Source organism: Heptranchias perlo, chromosome 35 (genome assembly GCF_035084215.1).
Source record: "Heptranchias perlo isolate sHepPer1 chromosome 35, sHepPer1.hap1, whole genome shotgun sequence".
NCBI classification, from domain to species: domain Eukaryota; kingdom Metazoa; phylum Chordata; class Chondrichthyes; order Hexanchiformes; family Hexanchidae; genus Heptranchias; species Heptranchias perlo.
Window position 1 is genome coordinate 13009821 of NC_090359.1, and position 26580 is coordinate 13036400.

General features: G+C 41.9%; 1 non-coding gene across 1 annotated transcript; it reads right to left on the minus strand.

Annotated features, from left to right (window-relative positions):
- Positions 1 to 5785: 5785 nt before the first annotated feature.
- Positions 5786 to 5857, minus strand: trnad-guc (transfer RNA aspartic acid (anticodon GUC)). The gene has a single exon. It is a non-coding gene; the product is annotated as a tRNA-Asp (tRNA).
- Between the last annotated feature and the right edge of the window lie 20723 nt (positions 5858 to 26580).

The window sequence follows — 26580 nt, forward strand, 5'->3', positions numbered from 1 at the left end:
TAGTGCACTTTGCCCCTTTTGTTCTCTGCCAATAAAATGCAGTAATAAATCAATCTTTAATACTTGAAATAAATATTTTTTGTTGGTGGCGAAAACTGATTTACTCCATCCAATTATCCTTCTAAAGTTACAATTGAATCGAGCTCCACCATCCTTTAAGGCAGTGCGTTCCAGATCATAACAATTCGCTGTGTAAAAAAAATCTCCTTAACTCCCTTTTGCCAATTATCTTAAATCTGCGTCCGTTGGTTGCCGACCCTCCCGCCAGTGGGTGAAGTTTCTCCTTATTTACTCGATCAAAACCCGTCTTAATTTTGAACACGTGGATTATTTCTACCCTTAACCTTCATTGCTCGAAGCAGAACAATCCCAGGTTCTCGAGTCTCTCCACACAACTAAACCCCATCCCTGGTATAATTCTGGGAAATCTCCTCTCCATCCTCTCCAAGACCCTGACCTCCTTAATAAATTATAGTGCCCAGAATTGGACACAATACTTCAGATGAGGCCTGAACAAAGATTTATAAACGTTTAACATAACTTCCTTGCTTTTGTGCTCTATTTCTCTATTATTAAGCCAAGGAACCGGATACTGTTTTAACGGTTTCACCAACTGGTGCTGCCACTTTCAAAGATGTTGATGAAAATGATCAGGAACACATTGATAAAAGAGGTGAAGTGAGGTGCGCCGTGACTCGGATCTAAACAGGTTACAGCGACCACCACACAGAGCGCGAACCTTCGTGCGATCATGGCGATGCCCATCAGGTCCGGTCCAACGACAGCAATGTCGCGCAACGCACGATTTTGAAAGGAAGCAGTTTTGGTGATGAGGCTAAAAATAGCAACTCAAATTTTCGTAGTGGTGGGATTCGAGTTCACGCCCCTATGGAGACTGGAGTTTTAATCCAGCGCCTGAGAGCGCTCGGCCACATGGAACTGTGCGTAGCTTTCAGGATCTGGTGACTGGTGAGTGAAATTTGGCTTTCTTGCTGAGTCCAGGATTTTGCACTGAGAGACGAAAACAAAAGGGCTTTCTGGGTAATGTTCATGTGTCGAGGTGGCCGAGTGGTTGAGGTGATGGGCTGTTAATCCATTGTGCTCTGCACGCATGGTTTTCTGTGCCACCCACGCCATTATTGCATTTATCATTTGATGTGTTGGTTCCTTCCGTTTATTCACCAGAAGTCTTGGGTCTCGGTCCAATCCGAAGCCACGGTGGATGAATTTTGCATTGCTCGCTGAACTCTGCTCAAATCAGCAAAGTCCTGATTGCCGCCCGGAGGTGTTGCTAGTGTAAGATGTGAATAACGTGAAGTATCAATCAAAGTGCACAATGACGCCCCGGTGAAGCGAGTATCTCCCCACAGATACTGCGATTTCTTGATTTATTCAACTGTTATTTGCGAAATGACCGAATGTGTTTATTTATTTATCTGTACGGGTAAGGAAAGCCCCATTTTGATCATTTCCAGGAACCAGTCAAGTACATAAATTAGTTTGTCAAACTCATAACGACCGCTGGGATTTGCTGATTGAAAATTTCAATGGAAATCGAGACCGTCACTCAGTATTGGAAAAAATATACCCGCTGGGGTTTCGGGGTTGTTACCGGTTTATTTATATCACTGAGGAACCCATTTTAAACTCGGTGAAGGCGCAAATCTAATGATAAGAGTCTGGGTTGGAGAAGGAACTGATTAAAGTGTCAAATTTAATTACACTGTTTCCATAGACACTGCGCGCCACATCCCTTAAACATTGATTCCTGTTTCTATATAAAACTGGAGAGGGTGTAAATAAAAAGTGCTGAAACCCAGGATTAAATCAGGGACCTTGAGATCTTCAGTCAACCGCTCTCCCAACTGAGCTATTTCAGCACCACCGCAAATTGGACTTTGTGTCATCGTCTTGGAAGAAAATATAACCACGGGAGGAATTGCCCCTCCCGTTCATTCCTCACTTCATATATAAACATCGCACTCAAACACACACCCACAGTTCATATATAAACATCACACTCAAACACCCCCCCCCCACAATTCATATATAAACATCGCACTCAAACACACACCCACAGTTCATATATAAACATCGCACTCAAACACACACCCACAGTTCATATATAAACATCGCACTCAAACACCCCCCCCCCCCACAGTTCATATATAAACATCGCACTCAAACACACACCCCCACAGTTCATATATAAACATCACACTCAAACACACACCCCCACAGTTCATATATAAACATCACACTCAAACACACACCCCCACAGTTCATATATAAACATCGCACTCAAACACCCCCCCCCCCACAGTTCATATATAAACATCACACTCAAACACACCCCCACAGTTCATATATAAACATCGCACTCAAACACACACACCCACAGTTCATATATAAACATCACACTCAAACACACACCCACAGTTCATATATAAACATCACACTCAAACACACACCCACAGTTCATATATAAACACCGCACTCAAACACACACCCACAGTTCATATATAAACACCGCACTCAAACACACACCCACAGTTCATATATAAACACCGCACTCAAACACACACCCACAGTTCATATATAAACACCGCACTCAAACACACACCCACAGTTCATATATAAACACCGCACTCAAACACACACCCACAGTTCATATATAAACACCGCACTCAAACACACACCCACAGTTCATATATAAACACCGCACTCAAACACACACCCACAGTTCATATATAAACATCGCACTCAAACACACACATCCACAGTTCATATATAAACATCACACTCAAACACACACCCCCACAGTTCATATATAAACATCGCACTCAAACACACACCCCCACAGTTCATATATAAACATCACACTCAAACACACCCCCACAGTTCATATATAAACATCGCACTCAAACACACACACCCACAGTTCATATATAAACATCACACTCAAACACACACCCACAGTTCATATATAAACATCGCACTCAAACACACACATCCACAGTTCATATATAAACATCACACTCAAACACACACCCCCACAGTTCATATATAAACATCACACTCAAACACCCCCCCCCCACAGTTCATATATAAACATCGCACTCAAACACCCCCCCCCCCCCACAGTTCATATATAAACATCGCACTCAAACACACACAGCCCACAGTTCATATATGAACGTCACACTCATATATACACTCCCATAGTTAATGAAACAACAGCACACTCATACACACCCAGTTTATATCTACCCAAAGCCCTGTTTACAGTTCGAACTAAAGTCTGAACACTGAAAGGTTAACTGTTTTCCACATACTGTCCGCACTGCTTTTTATTTCCAGCATTGGATTTGCTGCAGTCCGGTAAAGGTATCGGCCCTGGTGGTGAATGCTGCTTCTGACGGATGTCTCGGTGTCCAGGAGCTGGCGGGGATTGGAAAGATCTTGTGTCACACGAAGTGTCTGAAAGGCCCAGAGACACACGAAGGTCCTCAGCGCGCTGCCAACACCTTGTGCTGCAATGTCAGCGTGTCTGATATCAACTTCAAAGGCGGCGTGTTGGGAACACGTTGGGGTCACAGTTTCTTTTTGTACAGAAGTGAAACCGAAATCATTCAAGATGGAATGTTTCCTTTGCTGCATCACAATAAACAATATCTTGTTATAAAGTTTGACTCATTATTTCTCCAGTGTCAGAGGGAGAATTGTCTGATCCCCTCATTTATTTCATGTAACAAACAAACACAAACACACGTGTTCGTTCAGAAACAACCCACAGATTGACACAGAGAGATAAACACAGAGAGAGATACAGACAGTATCGGGAAACACAGGGAAATAGACAAGAGGAATAGAGAAGGACAAAACGGCCTCAATCCAACAGACAGTGACAGGGAGCTGATGGATATCAGTGAAAGCAGGGGACGCGATTGCTGCTTGATTTGGCTCCGTGCCTTCGCCTGTCTTGTCCAATAAACAGGAGATCCTGTGTTCAACTCCCAGCTGGACCTTCTTTGTCCGAGTCTCCTGTGTGATATTTACCTCATTTGTGAATTAAACAACAAGGAGCTTCACAGGAGCGATTTTCAACAAAAAAAAATTCTCACCGAGCCAAATAAGGAGATATTAGGACAGGTGGCCAAAAACTTGGTCAAGGAGGCAGGTTTTCAGGAGCGTCTTGAAGGAGGAGAGGTTTACGGAGGGAATCTCAGGATTCAGGGCACGAAGGGGAGGATGACAGTACCATGAGGAGAGGGAACCGTTAACAATATCAGCTACAGGGAGGCCAGGAAAGTAGGTTGAGGGGGTAGGGGGTAGGAGGTGGGTGTCATGGTCAAGATGAGCTCGGAGAGGGCATGAGGGGAGATAGGAGATAAACTAGAGAAAGATGCAAGTTCAGGGTTGGGACAGGGGTGAACTGTGGGGGAAGTTTGACTTGGCGGGCTGGGGGAAGGGAGGGAGCGGCAGGTGGACGGATGGTCTCAATCTTAGTGACAAAATAGTCCATGAACTGCTCGCAATTTTTGTGGTGAGGGTGGAGGAGGCAGGGGGTTCAAGAAGACGGTTTATGGTCAAGAAGAGATACCGGGTGTATCTTTACATTCCAGGATGATCCTGGAATAATGAGCAGTTTTCTGTCTCGCTCTGTTTAGGGCTGGTGAATTAGCCCGGGTCTGTTCACAGGGCGATTCTGCGTTTTATTTCTTCCTCATTATTGTGGTTCTGACATCGAGGTGAAGTGTGAGGTTTCTTCAGTCCAGGTTGAAGCCACATGCTAACGATGAGCTCTGCAGCACATTGCAGCCGCATACCCAAGCATCACTTTTCTGGAACAGCAAGAGGTATCTTTTGGCGTCATATAAATGCTTCCTCCCCGTCAGGGAATTAAACCCCGGACTAAGGCGGGGCAACTCACCATGAAAAGAGAGAAAGAAAGAACGAAAGACAGAGTCAGTTGTTCGTTGTCTAACAAAGAGATGGAAATGTAAAAGGTTCTTTCGACAGTGGTCCGTGGAAAATTAAATTTACTGTCATCACAGGACTGCAGAAGATCCGTTGGTTGTGGGATCGCTTAGCTCTGTCTGTAGCATGCTGCTTCTACTGTTTGGCAAGTAGTCCTGTGTTACTTTCAGGTTATTGGTGTGTGTATGTTTGTGTGTACATGCCGGTGTGTCTTTGTGTGAGTGTGTATGTAGCTATGAATGTGTGTGTTTGTGTTTGTGTGAATATGTGTCTCACTTTTTCTACCCGTTTCTGAGTGTCTCTCTCTTTCTTTCTTTCTGTCACTTTTTCCCTGTTCCCCACATAATTTTTCTCTGGACCTTGACTAACAAAGAGATAGAAAGTAAGTCTTCTTTCAACAGTGGCATGTGGAAAGTTTTTAAAATAGATTCACTGAAACATACATCCTTTTCATTGCTGTATGTGAGATCTTCCGAGTCTGCTTTCTCATCTGCGCCTCTTCCGAGACATGTCTCTATCTCCGTCTTTTTTCTTTCTGTTTGTCTCTCTCTCTCCGTGGATCGGTCTCTCCCTGTTTCGGGCTGGTGACTCAGACCCGGTCTGTCCACAGCGCAATTCGGCATTTATATTTCTTGCCCATCATTGTGGTTCTGACATCGAGCTGAAGAGCGAGGCAGAGAGCAGATTTTAAAATCGCTGTGAAATCAAATTGTGGAAGTGGGAAAGGCCGAGTCAGTTTTTCATTGTATTTTCAACATCCAATATTTCAGATAAATGAAAGTGAAGCTTCGAAAGCGGCAATAACCTCCTCGTCGGGGAATTGAACCCCGGTCTCCCGCGTGACAGGCGGGGATACTCACCACTATACTAACGAGGAATTGATGCTTAGTGTTACCGTACATTCACCACAGATGCTTCATGTTTTACTGACTCTTTTTGAACTATTAATTGATGACAGTTTTTTTAATTTTCCACGGGCCACTGTCGAAAGACGGAGATACAGAGAGAGACAGGTCTCGGAACAGGCGCAGATGAGAAAGCAGACTAGGAAGATCTTCTCTTTGTTCGATTATGTCCAGAGTAAAATTATATGGGGAGCGTGGGAGAGAGTGAGAGAGAAAGAAGGAAAAATAGATGCATTCAGGAAAACATAGAAAATGTGAGACACACACAGACACACGCATGCATCGACAGACACATACATACACACAGAAAGACACACCTACACAAAGAAACAGACACACATGCATACATATGAACATACAGTGACTTAGACATACGGAGAGACAGACCATAGGGAATTTGGACGATTTTTTAAATTCTTGCATGGGATGTGGGCATCGCTGGCAAGGCCAGCAGGTATTGCTCATCCCTAATTGCCCTTGAGAAGGTGGTGGTGAGCCTTCTTATTGAACGTCTGCAGTCTGTGTGGTGAAGGTTCACCCACAGTGCTGTTAGATGGGGAGTTCCAGGATTTTGACCCAGCGACGATGAAGAAACGGCGATGTACTTCCAAGTCAGGATGGTGTGTGAATTGAAAGGGACTGTGCAGGTGGTGTTGTTCCCGTGCACCTGCTGTCCTTTTCCTTCTCGGTGGTAGACGTCGTCGGATTGGGAGGTCCTTTCGAAGAAGCTTTAACGAGTTGCTGCAGTGCTTCATGTGGATGGTCCACACTGCAGCCACGGTGCGCCGGTGGTGAAGGGAGTGAATGTTTAAGGTGGATGAGGTGCCAATCAAGCGGGCTGTTTTGTCCTGGATGGTGTCGAACTTCTTGAGTATTGTTGGAGCTGCACTCATCCAGGCAAGTGGAGAGTATTCCATCACACTCCTGACTTGTGCCTTGTAAATGGTGGAAAGGCTTTGGGGACTCAGGAGGTGAGTCACTCACCACAGAATACCCAGCCTTTGACCTGTTCCTGTAGCCACAGTATTTATGTGGCTTGACCAGTTAAGTTTCTGGTCAATGGTGACCATCAGGATGTTGATAGTGGGGGATTCGGCGATGGTAATGCCGTTGAATGTCATGGGGTGGTGGTTGGACTCTCTCTACTTGGAGATGATCATTCCCTGCACTTGTCTGGCGTGAATGTTACTTGCCACTTATCAGCCCAAGCCTGGATGTTGTCCAGATCTTGCTGCATGCGGGCACGGACTGCTTTATTATCTGAGGCGTTGTGAATGAAGCTGAACACTGTGCAATCAATAGCGAACATCCCCACTCTGCTTGCAGGCTTCCTGGCGTAATACACCAATGCGAATCTTTGCACCTTACACCAATCTATATTCCCATCTGATTTCCAGATTGCCATGTGTTTGCCCAATATAGCATTTGGGATTGAATTGTTTTCTGTATCATTTAACCCTTTTTTGGATCTGATTAAGTAAGTAACAAACCTCCATACCTACTACAGGTTATTTCCTTTGGAATCAGATGTTCCTTATAGTCTTTGTTGTCCTGATATAACATTCCCTGTCTGCCTATTTTGTCCTTTAAACACTCCCACGCCGTCCTTTCCGTCTATAAAGAAATAACTCTCCATTCAGGTTAGAATTTAATTAGAAATAACCGAATTTATGTACTGAAAAGGGTTCAGTGGCAACGATTTGTTTTAACATATCCGTCATCGGGGCAAGCATAAAGGTGTTTCGGAGACGCTCTTTCTTATCATTGCTTCAAAAATTAAAAGGCCTTACTTCAATACTTTTAAACACCAGTTGTACGTTAGCATCCCAGTCTCACTCAGTCTCACTGATTACTTTTTTCAACAGAGTTTTAACCGTTCGATTTGTTCTTTCCACCAAGCCTGACACTTGGGATGTGGAATTTCTGTTCAGTCCCTAATATTGTGCCCATTCAGTTCATGACCTAGCGCACAAACCATGCTCCATTATCATTATCAATCACCTCGAACTTGTTCCATCAGAACTTTCGCTGTGGTGAGCATGGTGACATCGCTTCGAGCTGACACATAAAAAAACTAATACAGCGTGTCTGACATTCAGCAATTCAATGTGGCAAATAGAAGTAACGGGTTAGCTACTTCTTCACGGTGGAAAAACCCTTGGGGGCGGGGGAGGAGTCAGCCTGCATAGTAGCAGTTTCAGGCGTGCTGATGAGTCAACAAAACAAAAAAGCGCTTTGAAAAGGTTCAAACTCTAACTTTGTAATTCTCCAAAGCTGCTTTTTATCCTTATTTCTTTTGTTTTTTAAAAAGCTCTGTCCATTTTAACAATGGTAACGTAAATTACAGTAAAAATAAATTCAGACCACACGTCTTTAAAATAAAATCTATAAAGCCAAACACTTGCATGAAAGCACAAAGGTTGTCCTTAAATCTCCCATATTCTGGGGGCACACTCGTAAATTGAAATGAACATACTCTTAAAAACTACAGTCACGCTCTCATAACAATTCCAAGTACCTGAATCATTCTCAATCAATCAAGTCATAATGCCTCTCATCCACCTTAAAATATTGTTTCCTTGTTATGGGTTGATTAATTCAAAAGTGCCATATTTTATGCGATAATCCCAAGTCGCGAACTAGAGATTGTTCACATAATTTACATAACCAGATTTGTAAAGTGGCCACCAATGCAAAAGTGGTAGCCATAATTTGATTACGCAGTCTGTAAACTCAGGTTTCAGACCAAGTAACGAACGGACGCAATATCATAAAAATATAACACATATGTGCATACATAAAAAGAAAACAATTAATAAACTTAAGACAGCATATGCCAAATTGCATTTAGTTCTGAGACAGCTGCTGAATGAAACAGCAGAAAGCAGGATACACATTTAAAGGGATAGTGCATGAAACAAAAAAGGAAGTCTGTTCGTCTTTTACTTCAATCCTGTTTACTCACAGCAATGTTAAGCTCTGATGTTTGCTGTCGGCTTTCAAATTCTTTCTCTTCCTAAATCTGTTCTTACTCTTCGCATATCTAACAATGGAATTTTTACATAACTGCTTCACAGCCTCTGTTTGTTGTGAAAAGGCCAATAAAAACTTCTCGGCCTTCTGCACAATGCATTGCCTTCCTCTCCGTTGAACAAAGGAAGGCGTGTAATGGCATAGAGTACACGCGGACGGAGCATTAGGGAACTCGTCGAAAGTCCCAGCAAATTTCTGCGCTGCTGAATCATTACAACTGCCTTTTTCATTCTTGTAACCTCCAGGCCATCTTTACACTTCTCGTACTTTCCCTTTTCACTCTCAGTTTTGAATCTGTCCCTTTCTACTGAGCTCTAAATGCTTCCGAACAAGCTCCTGCTGCTTGTTGGTCCACAATCGTATCTTTAAATTGCTGGATTTCCTCCTGTGCTGCTATTTCTAAGTATTTCTGCGTATTTTCTTTTTCCTTTAACAATTTCGTTGAACATTTCAGTCTGTCGGACAGGGCTTTTGTCACAGTAAACATTCCGTGTATTACAACGGTCTCAGTCTTGTCCTTCTTAAGGAGCTCCACTAGTTCGTCTAGCGAATCGGTTTTTCCCATAAGATCTCCAACCTTTAGGAGTCCGCCGCCATATCGGGCAGGGTATTCATCTACATATGTTCCTAACTGGTCCAACTTTCACATATCCGAAATGAATGTATTTATTCCTCCTATTATCATAGTTTAATCCGGGAGTTGGCCGTATTGGCCTTGGAGGGAGTGCAGCGTAGGTTTACTGGAATGATACCCGGACTTCAAGGGTTAAGTTAGGAGGCGAGATTACACAAATTGGGGTTGTATTCTCTAGAGTATAGAAGGTTAAGGGGTGATCTGATCGAAGTTTATAAGATATTAAGGGGAACAGATAGGGTGGATAGAGAGAAACTATTTCTGCTGGTTGGGGATTCTGGGAGCAGGGGGCACAGTCTAAAAATTGGAGCCAGACTTTTCAGGAGTGAGATTAGAAAACATTTCTACACACAAAGGGTTGTAGGAGTTTGGAACTCTCTTCCGCAAACGGCAATTGATGCAAGCTCAATTGCTAAATTTAAATCTGAGATAGATAGCTTTTTGGCAACCAAAGTTATTAAGGGATATGGGCCAAAGGCAGGTATATGGAGTTAGATCACAGGTCAGCCATGATCTTATCAAATGGCGGAGCAGGCACGAGGGGCTGAATGGTCTACTCCTGTTTCTATGTTCCCAGATTGGACCTTGAAACAATTACTAGTCTTAGCTATCACCGCGGTGCACCAAAATGTTCGGAGAATTCCTTCCTTATCCTTTTCACAGATTCGTAAATCTAGAAACAGCAATATGTCCGATAATTAACTTCATTTATTATTGTTTCAAACTATTAATCTTAAAACTCCATACAGATTGGTGCACATTTAGCATTACGTGTAAAACCATCTGTGCATTTCTATGAGAAATCGCGTGCATGGCTATTCCAAGCCTAATCATGTTACCTGGTCCTGAGGATAGGCAAATGTTCCAACTGAGTGAAACATGGCATCTCTTTTTTGTACCATTGTCTTTTATCGCCTAGTTCCTGCGGGATTCAAAAGCTCATGGGCGTTTTATGACCGTTAGCTGTTTGATCAGATTGTTGGACAGGCATGAAGAGCCCCATGTCTTCTCATACCACACCGTTACTTCCTATCATTGCTTTTCCCGAGCCATAGCTTTGTTGTACAAACCTTTGATGTTATGCTCTACATTAGAGGAACCTATTCTCTTTTTGTACTGCAGTAATTCCCAATCTTGCTTTTAAAAGCCTATGTGTTTTAACCTAACAACACTTTTAGCTCCATATTATCCAACTAGCTTTGTAAAATAATCTACATGTCCCTAACCTTTCAGTAGAATGTTTTAAACGCTGAAATTCATCCTCTCCAATGTTATCAGCGTTATTGAGGGGAAAAGACAGGATTTGCGAGCATCAGTTTAAACCAATTCTGTTATGTAAGCTATTCTGTGAGAATAATGTAAAAACATATGTATATTCTTACAACTTTAGTTGGTTCAACTGCACTTCTACCCCTGCAGGCACTTGGTGTCCCCAAGCCTTAAAGTTTGCCGACCTGCATTGCGTATCGCAGGACTTAGAAGATGGGTGTCTATCCCTGCTGAGAAACAGACAGAGAGCGACAGAGAGACAGACAGTGAAAGACAGAGAGCACTTAGTATTGGGACAAGGGTGAAATGTACCTGTGTAAATTTCTCATGAAATGTTTTGACTCCTTGAACTTTGCAACTCGCAATGAACTCTGAAACCGTCTGACTCACATCGTTAGAAATTCCAAGGCAATGCGCAAATAGGTCAATCGACTCTGTGGCACAATGGATACCTCGTTGGACGTTGAGTTAGTAGTTGATAGACATTCAAAGATTGTGGGTTCGACTTACACCACATTTGTATTTCATGTTTTGTCGTCGAGACGCTGGACAGCGAACTTTTTTAACAAAAACACGTGCTTCACTGTTGTCGTTCAGGGAAGTGAAACTGCCGCCATTACATTTCCTGTTATATCACTCGCTAAAGTCCCACCCGACTTCCTCGATACTTAGTTCTGTCTGAACTGGATTCACGAGCCATTCTCAATAACAAGCCTCTCCATCTATTCGGGGGATTCATCAAAAACAGATTTTTAAAATGGTCAAACCAAAGTGAATCCCATTCCAATTTCTGCACGCTATCTCCATTGCGTCTCACTGCCCGCCTGTACATTATAAACTACAGGAAATAACGATCACTTCAGGATATTTAAACACATCTTGATGAAACTCTTTGAATGGGACCAAGTGCACCTCCAAGCCTCAGTCACGCGCTGAAATCCACCTGGGATTTTGTGACACTTCACCCAGTCTGTTCGTCTGAACACGGAGACGGATGGAGCGCTGGCGGGGATGGAACATGCGAGGAAACCGCATTAGATACAGACAAAGGAGAAAAGGGGAAACGGGAGAAATTAGAAAAACAGCAATTCGGCATAATTAAACTGAGTATAAAACCCTGAGAAATATAGAAGGAAGGGGAGAGTGATGGAAGAGGGCCGCAGGTAAGAAAATTCTGGAGACTGCTGTCCCTGAACCTGCATTTAATTCCCTCTCTGTAGTTTTCAACTTTATTGCGATTAAAACTACAGGGAGGGAATTAAATATGTTGATATGAAGCGTGCTGCAGAAATTGAAAAAACTAATTATGAAATGTAACTTCGTGTGCGGTCTCGAGAATGAGGGGATGATGCCTTTTAAATTGCCTAACATTTTACTACAGAGAGGGCTCTAAACACAGAGAAAGTGAACTGCTAAAAACGGAGTGAATTATAAAATAGATTGAGGACTTTAAAACGGGAATTTGGTGAGAGTGGGAGTTCACTATTAAGTAGTGGGTAAGAAGCACTGAAGTGTGCTTATATCAAACTGAAATTTAACTTAGTTTTCTAACTTTAAAAAAGCAAGTCAAGTTGGCAGTTAATTCCCAATCAATTGTAAGCAGATTAGGTGTTAATTATTGTGTGGCTAGGGGTTGTTGACTGCTATAATCTACTGTATCATAGTATCATGGTTTCATAGCTTAGTACAGCACAGATGGAGGCCATTCGGCCAATCGTGCCTGTGCCGGCTCTTTGAAAGAGCTATTCAATTAGTCCCACTCCCTTGCTCTTTCCCCATTGCACCGTAGTTTTTTCCCTTCAAGTATTCATCCAATTCACTTTTCAAAGTTAATATTAAAATTGCTTTCTCCACCCTTCCAGGCAGTGTATTCCAGCTCATTACAACTCGCTGCGTAAAAAAAAATGATTCCTCATGTCGCCTCTGGTTCTTTTTCAAATCACCTTAAATCTGTGTTCTCTGTTTACAGATCCTACTGCACTGGAAACAATTTCTCCTTATTTACTCTATTAAACTGTTCATGATTTTGAACACCTCTATCAAATCTCCCCTTAAACGTCTCCACTCTAAGAGAGCAAACCCAGCTTCTCCAGTCTCTCCATGTAACTGAAGTAACTCTTCCCTGTGCCATTCTAGTAAATCTCCTCTGCACCCTCTCTAAGGCCATGGTGTCATTCCTAAGGTTTGTTGTCTGGAATTGAACACAATACTCCATCTGAGACCTAACCCGTGATTTATAAAGGTTTAGCGTAACTTCCTTGTTTTTGCACTCTATGCCTCTATTAATAAAGCCAAGGATCCCATATTTTTTTTCATCAGCCTTCTCAACTTCAAAGATTTGTGTACGTACACCCGCAGGTCTCTCTGTTCCTGCACTCCCTTTAAAACTGTACCATTTAGTTTATATTGCCTCTCCTCATAATTCCTACCAAAATGTATCACTTCACACTTCTCTGCATTAAGTTTCACCTGACATTAATCTGCCCATTTCACCAGTCTGTCTATGTCCTCCTGAAGTCTGCTATTATCCCTCACATTGTTTATTCCATTTCTGAGTTTCGTGTCACCTGCAAAATTTGAAATGAAACCCTGTGTGTCTGAAATTGTATCTATTAGAGAGTAAATCTGCAAGACCACAGAGAGCTTGAAGCACAGAGAGTGAACTTCTAATCGGAGTGAATTGCAAAACAGTGAGGATATTAAAACATGATTTCGGTGAAGGTTGGAATTAGCTGCAGATGGCAAGGAGGCGCTAAGTAATATAAACCAAGGGACAACAGTAAATAAGTAAACATAAAAATAAATAATCAGAGTAATTAAGAAAATCTCAGGGGATAAAATGAACTAAGTAGAGGATTAAAGGGATCCGAATTCCATTGAATAAAAATCTGCCATAAATAAATAATAAATAGCAGTTAAGTGGATACTAAACTAAAGCTTATATATATAATATATAATATATATAACATAAGTAGTTAGGCTTTTAAGTAACAGATGGGACCCGTTGTCTACAGTTCCTGTGCCATGTGGGAATTACAGGACGCTCCATGTGTTCTGGATAACGATGTGTGCAGGAAGTGTCTCTGGCTGCTCGAGCTCGAGGTCAGGCTCTCTGAGCTTGAGGAGCAGCTGGAGTCACTGCAGGGCATTCGGGAGGCTGAAAGTTCCTTGGATCGCAGGTTCCAGGATAAGGTCACTCCGCAGCCACAGAGTTCAGGAGATCAGAACGTGGGTGGCCATCCAGCAAGATAGGAAGTGGCAGGCAGTGCAGGAATCCTCCGGGAATGTGGCGCTAACAAACCGGTTTTCAGTGCTGAATACCGGTGAGCGTGACACCTCGAAGGAGGGCAGTCCAGAGCAAATCCCCGGCACCAAGGGGTAAATGACTGCACTGGGGGTCATAGCAAAGGTTAGAAATGCAGTGGTCATAGGTGATTCAATAGTCAGCGGGATAGATAGTCGCTTCTGCAACCATGGACGCGAGACTTGCATGGAGAGTAGATTCCCTGGTGCAACTGTAAAGGAAATAACGGAACGGGTGCAGAGCATTCTGTGGGGGGAAGGGGAACAGCCAGAATTCGTGGTCCATGTTGGAACCGAAGACATTGGAAGGAAAAGGTCGAGGTCCTGCAGTCAGAGTTTCAGGAGCTAGGGAGGAAGTTAAAGACTAGAACCTCAAATGTGGCATTCTCTGGATTGCTCCCAGTGCTATGTTCTAGTGAGTACAGGAGCAGTCAGATAAGGCAGCTGAATGAGTGGCTGGAGAAATGATGCAGAAAGAGGGGCTTCAGATTCCTGGGGAATTGGGACCAGTTCAGGGGCAGGGCGGATCTTTACAAGATGGATAGGTTGCACCTCAACTGAGCTGGGACCAATGTCTTCATGGGGAGGTTAACTAGTGCTGTGGGGGAGGGTGTTAACTAATTTGTCAGCGGGAGGGGCAGCAGGATGAGCAGTGGAGAGGATAAACAAATTGCACAGGTGACTGAGAAGACAAACAGAATTAGAATAAAGAGTAGTTTAGAAATAGGAGGGTTCAGACTGGGGGAAATGCGAGGCAGGCTAGGATGGGTTTGGAGTGCATGTGTGCAGTTGCATGGAGCGTGGCAAATAGGTTGATGAGAGGCAGGCACAAATTGCCTCATGGGATTATGATTTGGTGCCAGTAACGGAGACCTGGCTCAAACAAGGGGGGGATTGGTAAAGTAATATTCCTGGCTACAAGGTATTCAGAAAGATGTGGAAGGAAAAAAGAAGCGGAGGTGGTGGCAGTATTGATAAAATGTACTGTTACAGCACTGGAAAGGGATGATGTTCGCAAGGGTTCAAAGGCAGAACCCATTTGGTTAAAATGAAGGAACAATAGAGGAGCTATTGCACTGCTGGGTGTATACTATAGGCCAGCAAATAGTGGTGAGAAGATAGTAAAGCAAATTTTCAGGCAAATTTCTGAAAGATGAACGAACGACAGATGAGTGATAACGGAGGACTTTCATTATCCTAATATAGACGTTGAAGCTAGCAGTGTTAAGTGCAAAGAGGGGGAGGAATTCCTGAAATGTGAACAAGAGAACTTTCTTGATCAGTATGTTTCCAGAAGGAAGCAGTGCTGAATCTGGTTCTGGGGAATGAAGTGGAGCACTAGGATCATGTTTCATTGGGGAGCATTTAGGAAACAGCAATCACAATATCATTAGGTTTAGAATGGTTATGGAATAAGACAAGGAATGATCAAACGTGAAAATAGTCAACTGCAGGAGGGCTAAATTCAATGAGTTGAAAGGGATCTGGCTCAGGTGGATTGGAATCAAATATTGGCAGGTAAAACAGTAAATGGGCAGTAGGAGGCCTTCAAAGAGGAAATAGTTCACTTACATACGAGACAAGTTCCCACGAGCGCCAAAGGAAGGGCATCCAATGTGAGAGCTTTCTGGATTACTAAAAATATAGAGATTGAAATGAAACTGAAAAAGGAGGCTTATTATAAATGCTAGGTTCATAATTCAGTAGGAAACCAAGCTGAATAAAGAAAGTACAGAGGAGAACTGAAAAAGGAACATAGATGTGCAAAGAGAGTGTATGAGAATAGATTAGCGGGTGATATAAAAGGGAGCCTAAAAGTCATTTATAAACATATAAATAGTAAAAGGATAGACAAAGGAAGAGTGGGCCCACTTCGGGACCAAAAAGGAGACCTTTATGTGGAGGCAAATGTTACGCTACTGTTCAAAAAATGGGAGAGGGATCAACCCGGCAACTACATGCCAGTCAGCCTATTAAAGGTGATGGGGAAACATTTAGGGACAATAATTCGAGACAAAATTAGTTGTCACTTGGAAAAATATGGGTTAATAAACGACAGCCAGCACATATTTGTTAAAGCCCAACCCTGTTTCACCAACTTGATGAAGTAACGAAGAGGATTGATCAAGGTAGTGTGGTTGATATTGTGTATATGTACTTACAAAAGGCATTTGATAATGTACCACATAATAGAATTATTAATAACACCAAAGCCCATTTGATAACAGGGGCAGTGGCAGCGTGAATACGAAATTGGCTAGGAGACAGAAAGCAGAGAATAGTGATGAACAGTTGTTTTACAGGCAGGATGGAAGTATAGAGTGGTGTGCCCCAGTGGTCGGTATTAGGGCCAATGCTCTTTTTGATATATATTAATGACATGGACTCGGGTATTCAGGGCATAATTTCAAAGTTTTCAGATAACACGAAACTCGGAAATGTTGTAAACAGTAAAGAGGATAGTAACAGACTTCGGGAGGACATAGCCAGAATGGTGAAATGAGCAGACACATGGCAGATGCAATTTAACGCAGAGAATCATAGAATCATGGGATATTTCAGCACAGAAGGAGGCCATTTTAGTCCCACATCCCAGCTTTTCCCTATAATCCTGCAAACTAGTCCTCTTCAAGTACAAGCCTTTTAAAAGTTCCAATGGAATTTGCATCCACCACCGTTACAGGCATTGCGTTCCAGATCTTAACAACCCTCTGTGTGATTTTTTCCCTCATTTCCCCTTTAGTTCTTTTGCCAATTATTTTAAATCTATGTCCTCTGGTTACCAATCCACTTGACTGAAGAAACAGTTTCTCCCCATTTGCTCTATCAAAACCCCTCATTGTTTTGAATACCTCTATTACGTCTCCCCTTAACCTTCACTGCTCTAAGGAGAACAATCACAGTTTCTCCAATCTCTCCGCGTAACTTAAGTCCCTCATCCCTTGTATCACCCTGGTAAGCCCCAACTGTGCTCTCTCCAAGGCCTTGACATCCTTCCTAAAATGTGCTGCCCAGAATTGTGCAAAATACTCCAGCTGAGGCCTAACCAGTGACTTGTCAAGGTTTAGCATGACCACCAAGTCTTTTTGTATTCAATGCCCCTATTTACAAAGCCAAGTATCCCATACACTTTCTTCACCTGCCCTGCCACCTTCAAAGATTTGTGACTATGCACCCCAGGTCCCTCTGCTCTTGCACTCCCTCAAAATATTACCATTTAGTTTATACTGCCTCTCCATGTTTAAAATTCTACCATTTAATTTGTATTGCCTCTCCTTATTCTTCCCACTAAAATTAATCACATCACATTGCTCTACGTCAAATTTTATCTGCCATTTGTCTGCCCATTTCACCAGTCTGTCTATGTCCTCGGGAAGTCTTTCACTATCCTCCTCGCTGTTTATTTCATTTCAGAGTTTCGTTTTATCTGTCAGCTTTGAAATTATGCTCTGTATACCCAAGTCCAGGTCATTCATATATATCAAACAGAGCAGTGGTCCTAATACCGACCAATGGTTGACACCACTGTAAACTTCCCTCCAGTCTGAAAAACAACCGTTCACCTCTACTTTCTGCTTTCTGTCCCTTGGTCACAGATTCAGGCAGTATTATGTTGGAACTTGCTCCACATGAACCTCTATTGGCGAGTTTCTTCTCCTGTGAATAGGGCGATAATTTTCTGTCCCTTTAACAACGGCGGCACCTGGTTCCTGGTGCCGTGAGCACTTTTACTTGGATTTTTAAAATACAGTCTGTAAAATGAGAACGGATTAAAAAAATCAGCACATGTAAAACACGAAGAAATATTAAAATTTTGGCTGTTACTCGGTAATCGTGTGAGCATTTCTGTCAGGTTGCAACAGAGAGTTATCGGTTCATTAATGGCAAGCTTGACCAAACTCGAAAAGTGTTTTGCAGGCTGTGGACAGCTACAGATAAAGAGACTTTGACAGACTGTGGGAGACCACCGTAAACACCAGGTGCTTATTGGCAGCATCAGTCTTTGTAACCATGGGAAAGAGGCAATGGAAAATTACTGAGAGGTTATGATTGTCAGTAAAAATAGTCTAAAAGATTGTCCTCGAGACCGTCCAGGGCTCAGTGCACATATTAGACCAGAAGAACGGGACGCAAGCAGTCCGTGGATTATTAACCTCTTACCACGCAGAATGTGGGCGGAAAATTAACCTTTCAGTGTTCACGAAGCAGAAGAATCGACTATTCTAAGTTCTGAATTGTACAACCGAATTAAAGTTGTATTCATCAATATCTGTAAAACTACAGTTTTAATATGAATAAAACCATTGGTTAGAAACGTTTAAAGTCTTGGTTGATCTCACCTCTGATTACCCTAAATAGTTAAGAGAATAAAAACAAATATCCGACAACCGTTTTCTAATGTTTTATTAAAATAAATATATAATAATGTCTTTATTATCTCTTGCCTAGCTTCTTTCAGCATGCAGGAATGTAATCCGTCCAGACAAGAGGTTTTATCCTCTCTAAGTTTAACTAGTTTATCAATTATTTCCCCTCCACTTCTATCTTAAATGTCTTGATATTGTGCGCAACTTTGCTTTGGTTCGGACAGGTCAGCGGCAGCTGATCTGGAATAATTCCTCCGGACACACTCTGCGGGAGGTCACTCAGGGTCTCGAGTGCACACGACCCATAATCAAGAAAAATGGGCGGTAGCTGCTAATTTCTGGTTCTTTGCTCTCTCTTTCAGTATTATCTCATTGAGTTTTTTTGTGAATCATTGTACAAGTTAGCAATACCATGCATGTCATACGTTGTAAACCCTTCCTCCTGTGCTAATCTACTAATCCTTTCTAACATCGGCCTCACGGCACTGCCGGCAAGGCTGTTCTGAAAATAGTAAAGGGTCTCTTTATGGCCTCTGCATCCGCCCGGTTCCAGACCGACATACCCGTGCCAAGTAATCTCGACACCGCTCCTACTATCCCTGCTGTCCCCCTCTTCAACCGGATTGATCTAAACACCTTCCCGGTTGACGGTCTTCCTTGGACAATTAGGGGATCCCTATTCTTCTTGTGATAACGTCTCAACATATTTACTAAGGCTGTATTGGAAAATAAAGAGACTGCACTAACATTAAAACGGTTGGCATTGCTATGATTAGCCCAAGGTGAAAAATTAAACACTACAGGTGCATGTATAAACCGTACATTATTAGTCAACGTGCCCGGAATCGGGGCGGCAGTCGGTCTACATTATAGAGTACCTCCCACATTCAGGGTAGATAGCCCCTTTTCAATGTCAGCATTACATTAGTTCATATGCAGTCTTTCAATATTAAGATTTTTAAACTACAGAAGTAATCCAATAAAGTGGTTTATCTTATTACTTCTCAGTCTTAATTTCCAACAGCCCTCTGTAATGCCGCATGCCCCCGTCCTGTGTGGGATCCTGGGGGCCTTATCTAAGGTTCTCATATTTTAGCATTACATACCTATCTCGAGCCATTTGCTTTTCTAGTCTAAGTGTAATTTGATTAATATTACACATCATGATGCAGATAAAGAAAATCATAATACATTGTACACAAACCGACAGTGTACCATTTTATCAAGGAATCATGGACTTAAAATATCCTCCAGCTTTCCTTTTGCCGTTATCCATCTGGTGGATAATTCTGCTAAGTATTATTTCTTCGTAGCCCTCAGTTATCCCAATTTCATTATCTCAAACGAATCCAACTCTAAATTTTGGTAATCAAAATTGTATGTCCCTCTTTACTTTCATTTCAATCCATCAGATAGGTACAAGTGTGTTTAACTCTGTCCTGATTATTTCATTAAACAGTTGGTTTCTCTATGGAGCATGTGTTAGTGCCTTGATTAAAGGTTTCAATTATATACTCAATACAGTATATGTCCTCACTCTCCTGAGCCATTATCTATTTCATGTAGTGATGTTGTAAGCGTGACTAGCATTTGGGAAACCCGTTATGCATCATGCATTCTGCATACTGGTTAGGTCACACGCAATTTATCACATTTGCACACACACCGTTATCCCAAGGTCATGCCACACGTAACATCAGATGCACTCCACTCCTGTGCTTTCTGGCGATCTTATCAAAAGATCGGACTGGGGGGAGATGGTGTCTGGAGGTATGGTGCAAAGCTATCAGTTAACTTTCTCACTTTCATGACTTTCACTAGATTGTGCATTGATATCAGATTAATATCTTTTGTTGAATTGTGGCCTGATGATTTATGTTTCCCATGGATGCACTCACACATCTATTGCCTAAACCCTTTGGTTTAGATTCCTGAAATTCTCCTAGGGCAATGAATTTAGACCCCATTTCCTGTTTCTATCTTATACCCGCAGTCACTTCCTCATGTCCAATTTACACAACCCATTATAGGAACATAGGAACTGTTGACCGGAGGTCACCGGTTACAGTTATTGGCTTAGTACACAGAGGAGACGAGTCAATTCTCTCTTAATTCTCAATTCGCTTTATTAACGTTATTAGATCATGTACATACCGCTTATACGTCTGGTTAGATATAGGCATGCAGTTTACAGCAGGTTATACAGTTTTATACTCAAACTAGGATTTAAACGCACACCCACTAGGTTTCTCTGACGAACACTCCCTGAGTGGTCACAGAATAGAAAGGATATTATATTACCCGGAAAGGAGAGCTGACGCTGGCCAGGGGTTCTGTTCACTCTCTCTCAACGTCGTCTCTACATCCCTGACATAGTCTCTACGTCCCTGATGTAGGGACCCTACTTCCGCGATGGTTAGTCTCCAGAGTCTCGCACACAAACTGGCACCAAGCCTGTAATTCTTCAGTCTTATTCCCAAGTCTGTCTTTTCGAATGATGCTGTCTTCTCCGGTTGGCTTAAAGTTCCTCGAGTGGTCGGTGTCATCCCCTGATTGGCTCTTTTCCAAGGGGCTAGGTAGCATCACCTCATTACTCCTTTTCTAAATAAGGACTGGTGCCTCATCAGAGCTCCTTTGTCCCTTAGAAGCGGAACTAATTCAAACCGGTTCCGGCCAGCTCAGACCAGTGACTGAACTCCAGACCACTTCAGTTCAAAAGTCAGTGTCTTTGTTAGCAATTTGAAATAAACTCAGTAGTTTTCTGCAGCCCCTGGCCAACAGGAACATAGGAATAAAGGAACAGGAGTAGGCCATTCAGCCCCTCGTGCCTGCTCTGCCATTTAATAAGATCATGGCTGATCTGTGATCTAACTCCATATACCTGCCTTTGGCCCATATCCCTTAATACCTTTGGTTGCCAAAAACCTATCTATCTCACATTTAAATTTAGCAATTGAGCTAACATCAATTGCCGTTTGCGGAAGAGAATTCCAAACTTCTACCAACCTTTGTGTGCAGAAATGTTTTCTAATCTCACTCCTGAAAGGTCTGGCTCTAATTTTTAGACGGTGCCCCCTACTCCTAGAATCCCCAACCAGCGGCAATAGTTTCTCTCTATCCACCCTATCTGTTCCGCTTAACATCTTATAAACTTCGATCAGATCACCCCTTAACTTTCTAAAATCTAGAGAATACAACCCCAATTTGTGTAATCTCTCCTCGTAACTTAACCCTTGAAGTCCGGGTATCATTCTAGTAAACCTACGCTGCACTCCCTCCAAGGCCAATATGTCCTTCCGAAGGTGCGGTGCCCAGAACTGCTCACAATACTCCAGGTGCTGTCTAACCAGGGTTTTGTTTAGCTGCAGCATCACATCTGCCCCCTTGCACTCTAGTCCTCGAGATATAAAGGCCAGCATTCCATTAGCCTTATTGATTATTTTCTGCACCTGTTCATGACACTTCAATGATCTATATACCTGAACCCCTAAGTCCCTTTGGGCATCTACTGTTTTAAACGTTTTACCATTTAGGAAGTACCCTGTTCTATCCTTTTTTGATCCAAAGTGAATGACCTCACATTCGCCCGCATTGCATTCCATTTGCCACAGTTTTGCCCATTCACCTAATCTATCAATATCCCTTCGTAGTTTTATGTTTTCATCTACACTGCTTACAATGCCACCAATCTTTGTGTCATCGGCAAACTTAGATATGAGACTTGCTATGCATTCATCTAAGTCGAGAAAAAATATTGTGAATAATTGAGGCCCCAAGACAGATCCCTGCGGGACTCCACTAGTCACATCCTGCCAATATGAGTACCTACCCATTATCCCTACTTTCTGTTACCTTTCGCTCAGCCAACTTCCTAATCAAGTCCGTACTTTACCCTCGATTCCATGGGCTTCTATCTTAGCTAACAGTCTCTTATGTGGGACCTTGTCAAATGCCTTCTGGAAGTCCATATAAATAACATCCACTGACATTTCCCTGACCACTACTTTAGTCACCTCTTCAAAAAATTCAATGAGGTTTTTCAGGCACGACCTACCTTTCACAATTCCATGCTGGCTCTTTCTGATTAACTGAAAATTCTCGAGGTGTTCAGTCACCCTATCCTTAATTATAGACTCCAGCATTTTCCCCACAACAGATGTTAGGCTAACTTGTCTATAATTCCCTGGTTTCCCTCTCTCTCCTTTCTTAAAAAGCGGAGTGACATGTGCAATTTTCCAATCTAGAGGGACGGTTCCTGAATCTAGAGAACTTTGAAAGATTATAGTTAGGGCATCTGCAATGGGCTCACCTACTTCCGTTAAAACCCAGGAATGGATACCATCTGGACCTGCGGATTTGTCACTCTTTAGTGCTATTATTTTCTTCGTTACTGTTGTTTTACTCTTGTTAATTTAATTGAGGCCCTGTCCCCGATTCAATATTAGTTTTCTTGGGATTTCCGGCATGCTATCCTCTTTTTCTACTGTAAATACTGACGCAACGTAATTATTCAACATGTCCGCCATTTCCTCATTGTCAATGACAATATCCCCACTTTCAGTTTTTAAGGGGCCAACACTGCTCCTGACCACCCTCTTTTTCCTAATATAACTATAAAAGTTCTTTGCATTGGTTTTGATATCCCTTGCAAGTTTCTTTTCATACTCTCTTTTTGTAGCTCTTACTGTCTGTTTTGTGACCCTTTGTTGATCTTTGTATATTTCCCATTCGCCAGGATCTGTGCCATTGTTTGCCTTTTTGTATGCCCTTTCCTTGTGTCTTATACTGTCCCTTGCCTCTTTAGTTGTCCAAGGCTGTTTTTTTTGGCAAGTAGTGTCCTTGCCCCTCAGGGGTATAAACCAGTTCTGTTTCTCGTTAAATGTTTCTTTAAACATTTCCCACTGATCATCAGTCGTTTTACCCATTAACAGATTTGCCCAGTTTACTGTGGACAGTCTCTGTCTAATCCCATTGAAGTCGGCTTTACCCAAGTCTAGAATCTTAGCAGCTGATTCACTTTTTTCCCTTTCAAACACTACATTGAACTCGATCATGTTATGATCGCTATTGGATAGATGTTCACGCACAGTTAAGCTGTAAACTAAATCTGGTTCATTACTCATTACTAAATCTAGTATGGCTTGTCTTCTTGTTGCCTCTAGGACATACTGCTGTAGAAAACTATCCCGGACACACTCAAGAAATTCACTACCTTTATGACAGTTGCTAGTCTGCTTTTCCCAATCTACGTGAAGGTTAAACTCCCCCATTAAGACCACTATGCATTTGTTACACGCTTGTCTAATCTCTGCATTTATACAATCTAGCACTTCAGAGCTGTTGCCAGGGGTCCGACACACAACTCCCACTATAGTCTTAGATCCTTTCCTATTTCTTAATTCAACCCATAAGGTATCTAATGGCTGCTTACCCCTCATTATATCCTCCTTTATCATTGAAGTGATTTCATCTCTAATCACTAAGGCTACTCCTCCCCCTCTTCCATTTTCCCTACCTCTCCTGTAGACCTTATATTACCATTTCATTTCATTCACGAACCCTGGAGGAACATTACTGTTGAATAAACTGAAAATTATTTCTCCTTAAAACATAGATTGCAAGTTCCTAACTTGGTCCAAGTTATCAGTATATTTTTGTTTATTTTATTTCAATTTTTCTTGGACCTCTTTTTCCCCAAAATATCCGGCTATTTTGTGCCTGAGTCCATTGTATCATTACAATATTAACCAAATTCCAGAGGGCAGTCTAACATCCCTCATCCCCCAAGATGAGGGATGTTAGTTACCTTTAGCACAGCAGTCTCCCCACCCACGACCCGCCCCGACTTGACACCAGGAATAGGTTCAAATTGGACTGGTACATTTTGGACTGACAGGATTTGTCAATGTTTAATCTTATTTTTAAAAAAAATCACTAAGTGCACAGCATTGGACAGGAGCCACATAGACTGGACACATTAAAAAAATCATTATCCCCTTAAACTTCAGATAAATTTTCCCTTCTCAACTGCTTGAACAGCAACTCGTATCAACGTATCTTATCAATTTCAATTACAGGAACAAATTATGCCCATGTTTAATATTTTTGCATGAAGACAGAAATGCTTGCAGTTACTTTTGGATGTAATATCATATTTCCCTCCTTAAGCACTCTATCTTGGAAGGTAACAAGTGACCCTGAATGGGTTCAAGCCAATCCTTTGAGAAGATAAGCTTTACTCCACCGTGTCATCATGCTGTGGCATTTGATGGTATTCCTAACACGATTGCATCTCTTCCTTGCACCAACACCTTATCAACAAAGGCATCTTCGTAACTCTGTGAAGCTACTTTCATGTAAAAGAACTAATCTCGGTAATCCTGTGCCACCATCACTGATGTGGAACCCAGAAACCATGCTCACCTTTTAAAAATAACAAAGAACAGCCATTCTAGCTCTTTCTTGGAGCCCAATGGGTTAATTGTATTCGATGCAGTTCTCATTTCCTGATTTCCTTCTGTCACCGTGGGGAAATATAGACTCAAATTAAGAAACTTAAAATTAAATAAGCCTGTTATAAGTTTACATTCAGCAATGCAGAAGTTGTTGCTTATTGAAATTTAAACAGAGTTAATTTGATATAAGAAAGAATAAAACCAGCTGCCTGTGGAAAAGGTTAACATCTTTGTCCTGACAAAAAGTGCAGAGACTGCCAGCATCAGACAGTATCAGCCTGCGTCACGAAGCTTTCAAGTAAACTCAAAGAAACTTTGCCTAATGAAAAAGAATCAAGCCCCATTTTACATTGTTTTCAAAGTCTTTATGCCTTTAACAGTGAAATTGCACAAAGATCCTAATAGAATTATATTCTGGCAACTAAATTTTACACAATCCAGAATTTTAACACGTTCATCTCATTTTAAAATGTGCAGGCTAAGAGTAGATTAAAGCACGATTTTTGTTAAACCATTTCTCATTTATTTAAGAGGTATCCAAAACCCCTTACATTATTAACTCTTTGGTAGTTAGTACAGCCTAACCACGAAATGTCTCCAGTCAATCACCAAAGGGTGCTTTCAGCTTCCTGACTGGCCACTGCATTCTGGTACGACCAAGATGATTAGACAATTAGAATCACCTCCAATCTCCCAAAATTTTAGAGACGTCAAACCAATTCAAAATTGATGCCATGCACTGAACCAGCAACCTCCTCCCCACCCCGATAACAACAGTATGCACACTCTCTGATGCCCAACACACAACTCCAAGCAGATCAATTACATTCTGCATTAACTCCTAATCCACCTCACATCATTACCTTTGACACGGCTGAGAAATTTTAAAAATGCCATTTTTTCAATGTGATAATCTTAAGTCTGGAACTGGAGACTTTCAAATAATTTACAATAACCAGAATTTCACCGTGGCCAAAATAAAAGTCTGGTTTTCAAAAATTAATGGGCTAGTTAACATCAATAAATTTACCATATTAAATTCAGACCACAAAGCAGAAGGTCTCACTTCCCCAAAGTAACACAATACTTTGATAAAGTTATCAAAGTAGCACTAGTTTAAAAAAAATAATCTGTACATTATAAGTCATCTTCCTATTGTTCTTTCTTCAGGCGCCTTTTCAAATGATTGTAAAAAAATACTAAATATAACTGAAGAAAAAGTTCACTTTCACAGTTAAACAAAAGTTTAGTAACATTCTTACACAAAAGGGGTTAACACATAACAAATATTGAAAGGGGGCGGAGCCACAGCCAGAGGCACCAAAACATTCACATTCACATAGGCTTTTTAAAGAAACAGTCCATTGAAATATTTCAGCCTTTCACATTGTGTCCTTTTTTTCTCAAACCAATTTTTAATTTCTGATGTTTGCTTCTTAACCCCATACTGTACTGTTTCAAATCTCAAGATCACAGCCCATGTCATCACCCATGTCTGGTATGGTGAAGGTGCGGGCAATAGCATTGAGGACTTCTAATTTCTTCCTCTTTTCCTTAATTCATTTGTTACTCTTGGCTTGTCTAACCAAGGGAAGTTTTCGTGACTCCTTTACAGCCTCTCTATGCTGTGAGAG